This window comes from Artemia franciscana, chromosome 8 (assembly GCF_032884065.1).
Source record: "Artemia franciscana chromosome 8, ASM3288406v1, whole genome shotgun sequence".
NCBI lineage: Eukaryota > Metazoa > Arthropoda > Branchiopoda > Anostraca > Artemiidae > Artemia > Artemia franciscana.
This window is the reverse complement of record NC_088870.1, coordinates 30,689,843-30,696,411: the sequence shown is the minus strand read 5'-3', so window position 1 is coordinate 30,696,411 and position 6,569 is coordinate 30,689,843.

Below are 6,569 nucleotides of genomic sequence, written 5' to 3'. Positions count from 1 at the left end.
AGCCTCATTTTCCAAGGGGGCTTTTTACAGAGGAGTGTTTACCTGGAGGAGGTATTTTCCAGGGGGAGGTATTTTTCGCGAAGGAGTATTCTCAGGGGGTATTCTCCAATGGGGATGTTTTACGAGGGGAGAGGAGGGGTTAGACCTCAGGGGGTAATTTCCGAGGGGGTAAGCGCTGGGGGTATTTTCTGGGGGGGGGGATAAACACACTTAGAACTTTCTTTTTGTTTTCTCTAAAATATATTAAAGAAAAAACTCCCACGTATATATTGATATCTAAGTAATTATATTTTAAGCAACAGGTCAGTTTTAAATAAATTCCAATGAAGAGAATACAGATTATTTTTTTATAATTTGTGTTCATTGGTTATGTAATGCATTTTCGTAAGCCTATCCTATTGTTTTTAAATCAGAGAGACAGCTAGTCCCGCCTTTATAAAAACCTAATTAGTCAAATCAGGTTAAACTTTTGTGTTCATTGGTTAAGTCTTGCCTTTTAAGCCTGATTGGTTTACTCAGGGAAAATTGTATTTTGTTCATTAACCTGATTAGTCGAAACCTGATTGATCAATTCAGCTTAAATATTGTGTTCATTGGTTATGTTGCATATTTTCGTAAGCCAAACATATTATTTTTCAAACAGTTCGTGGTAAAGAACTGTAGTAAGGAGCGACCCGGCTCAATAGTAACCGAAACACACAAAAATGGAATTTTAATACCAATAGTTACATCAAAAGAATTGCATCTTAATGCTGATTTTAAATATATAATTTTCCTCAATTTTAGTCTTACCCATCAAAAGTTACGAGCCTGAGAAAATTCGATTCGCCTTATCTTAGAAAATAGGGGAAATACCCCCTAAAAGTTATAGAATCTCAATTGTTGAGGAAGGGTTGCCCCTCCTCGAAGCTTCGCTCTTTACGCTTTTTTATTGTTTTAAAAAGCAGAGTTGTGAGAAAGAGTCAAAATTTAGCGTAAAGTTCGAGGCATATTAATTTCTATTCTATTAATTTCGAGGAATAATTTCTCTTCGTTTTAATGTCATTCCTTACTTTCAGTTGAAAAAACTTGTTTTTTTTTTATCTATTCTGCTATTCAAAACCCTCATTACATAAAAATATATTAAATTTCCACATATGTCGCCATAGAATGAAGTTACTCCGTGGAACAGTTTGTCATATTACTCTAGCTTGAAAAGTCCCTTTTTTCTAAGCCATAGTGCCAACGTGCCAACAATAGGGAGGATTGAAGATCCAGGCTCTCAGGGTGGCTAAAAAACCTTGATAAAAAAGTATTATGATGAAAATTGTGTATACCAACAACTGCAAAGTTAAGTAACTGTGTATTTTCTCAGTTTTCAGTCTCCATTTCTCTATTTTGAACTTTTGTAGTCTTTATATTTTAGGTCGTTGTGTTGTTAAGTCTTTAAAGGATTTTTTCTTTTACATTTCTTTCTCTAAGTCACTATTAACCATGGTGTCGTTTTTTTTTATCTCGGAAAAGCCACAATCAGGTATAGCCTAAATCGGGGATTCATTCTTAGTGGCAGAGATCGACAAATATAGTCCTAGGGCCACGATAAATCATAAAAATATTCTCACAATCAACAATGGACTTGTGTCAAAGAACAGAACACAAGAAACAAATAAAACCAGAAATTGAAGGCTTTTGAGCAAAAAAGTCATGATGCTTCTAACGATAGTTCAACACCAATTCCCTTTAGCATTTTCAACATTTTCAAAGGTTTTGGAGATGGGCTACTAGCTTCTCGAACTTTTTTGCAGTGTCTAATTTAAATAAATGACTTTTTCAGATAAATCAAAATAGTTTTTAAGACGACCAAAACACTATATCATTGCAAACTATTCAACATTACAATAATGCAAAGAATTTGTCATTTAAACAGTCATAAACATTTGCAAAAGCAGGAGAATAAAACTTATGCTGCTATTGTTTCCAATACAAGTTGCTTTCCAACCGCTAGGATCGGATTGATAGAGCTGACACCTATAATATTTGTCCTAACCTATATATAGAAATGATACTTCAAAGGGCCAGTTACCTTAACAATTACACAATTAGTTGATTAAATAAGAATTATAGTAAATGAAACTATTTAAGTACAAAATAAAACATTATTTCAGTCAGGCCTAAAGATTGTATTTCACATGTTTACACTTCTAATTAAATTGCCAAAAACTGTTTCGTAAGCTCTTCTTTAAGTGACAAAATAAATAAAGGACAGGTCCTTATTTAAATAAGGTGGAGTTCTAAATAGGGACAGGTCATTCTATTAGACAGTGAAACAAAAACATAAACAAAGGCTCTAAATGTTTTGATGACGCAGTCTGTCATCTTCATCAGAGTTACTAACGTACCTAAAACAAAGTATATTTATACTACACAGAATAATCACGTTAGGGTCAAAACAAGTTACCGGTCCATTTACTTAAAACGTTCACTAACTGTTCCTGAATTTTCTGAAATAACTTCTTAAAGTGAGGATAAGGGTGGCAACGTGTGTTTAATCTGAGCTGTGGGTTCGTGTCAGCTGCACATCAGACAGTCCAGAAGTGTTTTAGTTGCAAATACGACTTTCACACGCGATAGCGGTGATATGGGGCTTGAAATTTGCCTTGGGTCGATTCCAAAGTTTTGCTGAAAATTTAAGCAGCTAAAATTTAAAAATAAGATGATTCAGTGAGTTTTTGCAGTCCTCATATTACACTAGCCTTAAATAGAGCACGTAACTGACTTTTTTCAACTGTAAATTAAAAACTATAAAAGGTTAAACTAATTGCTTACTAGCCATTGGTAATTTCTTCTATTTGTCCCAGTGGAGTATTTTCAATACGTCCCAATAGAATACACAATGGAAAATATTCTAAGGAAAGGTTTTCAGTAGTCATATGGCTGTGTCAAGTCACCTTTCGGTCGTCAATCACGTACGGTGATTGCTGAAGAAACTCTACCCGTAGTTGAGTAAGTTTCGTCCGGGGTTCTTATGAGTTATGCAAAATTCCTGGCTTCCAGATTTTTAGCACTCCTAATTATCTACTATCTTTTTCAGTATGGTACTTGTTTACAATAGCGAACAAACTTTGTATTGGTGTCAATACTCGAAAATTTTCTCGGGCCGTCCTGTTGTATATACGAAAAGTAGATGTTTCTGAAGAATCTTATGAGTTATGCAAAATTCCTAGCTTCCAGATTTAAGATCTCCACTTAAAGTCCGGCTTGAACACCTGATTCTGCAATTTGGAAAATCTGTCCTTGCCAATACGAGCCACCGATCACTACTACCCAAACCAGCCCCTCCCAATAGTCGAACTCGGTTACAAAATAAACTTCTACCCCCTAAAGTACGTGCTAATTGTTACACTAACTCATTTATGCCTTTCTTCACATCGATTTTCAATGCTGAGCCGTAGAGTGTGATTTTTGTTTAAACGTAAGAATTTAGCTATGCTACGATAGTTTTCAAATATACCGCTCTCTCTCTCTCTCTCTCTCTCTCTCTCTCTCTCTCTCTCTCTCTCTCTCTCTCTCTCTCTCTCTCTCTCTATCTCTCTCTCTGGCAAAGTCCATAACTTGCGGCCCTTCCCCCGGGGACTTTGGATGATTAAGTCATCCTCAAAGACATGGTTATTAGATTTTTCGACTATGCTGAATAAAATGGCTATCTCAAAATTTTGATCAGGGGACTTTTGAAAAAAAAATGCATGTGGGAGGGGGCTTAGTTACCCTCCATTTTTGGTCACTTAAAAAGGGGACTCAAACTTTTAATTGCCGTTCAAATGAGCACTCTCGCGATATTCTTGGAATATCGAATTGATACGATAGCTCCTGGGAAAAAAACACGCATCCGTGACCTTGTTCTGGCAAAAAATTCAAAATTTCACATTTTTGTAGGTAGGAGATTGAAACATCTACAACATGGTTCTCTAATACGCTAAATCTGATGGTGTGCTTTTCATTAAGATTCTATGACTTTTAAGGGGTGTTTCAAGCTACATATTCTCAGGCTCGTAACTTTTGATGGTTACGACTATACCTGATGAAACTTAAGGTTTTTTAAAATCAGCTTAAAAATTGAATTCTTTTGATGTATCTACTGGTATCAAAATTCGGTCTTTTAGAGTTTCGATTGCTATTGAGCCAAGTCGCTCCTTACATACAGTTCGTAAACACGAACTGTTTGATTCAGATGCCTTATTGAAATCTAGCCTATTTACTTTTCAACTTATTTGGGATCCAATAAGGATTTAAAAATTAAAAATGTTTTTCTTCAAAAAATCAAAATTTCAGTTCGAATTTGTAAATGCATTCCCCTTAAGAGTTTATTCACCTAACCTACGCCAAGTAAGTGTGATTGAGATATTATTTCATAATTCTATGAAAATCCTAGCTTTCAATTTGTGCTTAAAAGGAAATTGAAGCATCATAAAGTAAAAACATATTATTACAAACCGAAAATTACAATATATATATATATATATATATATATATATATATATATATATATATATATATATGTTACACTATCTTTACCGTTAGACCGTTACACTTTATTACCGTTATACAAGCTCAAAAAATTGAGTTTTAAATTTAATTAAATTGCTTAAAATGTAAAAAACTGGTGATTGCACAAATATTTCAATATATTTTGACAATGGATTAAAGCATTTCTTTGACAATGGATTAAAGCATATATACTAGCTGTTGGGGTGGCGCTTCGCGCCACCCCAACACCTAGTTGGTGGGGGCGCTTCGCGCCCCCCCCCAAGCCCCCCCGCGCGCGTAAGTCGTTACGCGCCATATTAGTTACGCGCCATTGTAGCTGTGTCCCTATGTCCCACCTGTGAATATAGATAGATATATATATATATATATATGTTTTTAACTACGTAAAACTTGCGAATATACAACATTCTTTGCTGTCCCATTGTCTGTGCATATAAATAGATTGTCAGGTTTACCGACTCTTGAACATGCAACATATAATGGTCCATGGGAAAACAATCCGTATTCAGATCTATACCTCATGATTCTAATGATTGCCCTTGAGCTTTGTTGATGGTGATTGCTAATCGACGATTCCCTGTGTCGCCGTCGTCATTTATATATCCCCGTGTGCCCCCCGGTGTCCCGGTCGTCATTTATATTCCATGTGTTCCTGTCGTCATTTATGTCCCGGTGTCCCAGTCTGTGAATTCTCTTTGAGGGTCCCGGGCGTCATTGATATTCCTTGTGTCCTGGTGTCCCGGTCGTCATTCGTGTCCCGGTGTCCCAGTCTGTATATACATTCGTTTTTGAATTGGTCTTTTTTTTAGGTTTTAGTTTTCTGCCTTTTTTTAGTTATACCTCGCGCCACCCCAACACCTAGTTGGTGGGGGCGCTTCGCGCCCCCCCCCCCAAGCCCCCCCGCGCGCGTAAGTCGTTACGCGCCATTGTAGTTGTGTCCCTATGTCCCACCTGTGAATATAGATAGATATATATATGTTTTTAACTACGTAAAACTTGCGAATATACAACATTCTTTGCTGTCCCATTGTCAGTGCATATAAATAGATTGTCAGGTTTACCGACTCTTGAACATGCAGCATATAATGGTTCATGGGAAAACAATCCGTATTCAGATCTATACCTCATGATTCTAATGATTGCCCTTGAGCTTTGTTGATGGTGATTGCTAAGCGACGATTCCCTGTGTCGCCGTCGTCATTTATATATCCCCGTGTGCCCCGGTCGTCATTTATATTCCATGTGTTCCGGTCGTCATTTATGTCCCGGTGTCCCAGTCTGTGAATTCTCTTTGAGGGTCCCGGGCGTCATTGATACTCCTTGTGTCCTGGTGTCCCGGTCGTCATTCGTGTCCCGGTGTCCCAGTCTGTATATACATTCGTTTTTGAATTGGTCTTTTTTTTAGGTTTTAGTTTTCTGCCTTTTTTTTAGTTTTTTTTTAGTTATACCTCATGATTCTAATGATTGCCCTTGAGCTTTGTTGATGGTGATTGCTAATCGAACATTCTCTGTGTCCCCATCGTCATTTATATATCCCCCTGTGCCCCCCGGCGTCCCCGTTGTAGTTGTGTCCCGGTCGTCATTTATATTCCCTGTGTCCCGGTCGTCATTTGTATTCCGGTGTCCCAGTCTGTATATACATTCGTTTTTGAAATGGTAAATGATGAAATAAATTTTGTATTTTTCCCCTTTTTTTCTTTGTAGTTTTTTTTTTGGTTTTTACATTTTTTTAGTTTTTTTTTCTTTTTTCTGTTTAGTTTTTTTTTATTTTTATTTTTTTAGTTTTGTTTTTCTCCTTTATTTTTCTTTTGTTTCCTTTTTTTATTTATTTTTTTTATTTTTTAGTTTTTTAGCTTTTTTAGTTTTTTTATTAGTTTTTAGTTTGTTTTTTTCTTTTTAGTTTTTTGTAGTTTTTACCTTTTTTTTAGGTTTTTTTTTACTTATGTCCTGGTCGTCATTTATACTCCCTGTGTCCCGGTCGTCATTTGTGATGGTTTGTTGACGGTGTTTTGTTGATGGTGATTGCTAATTGAACATTCCTTGTG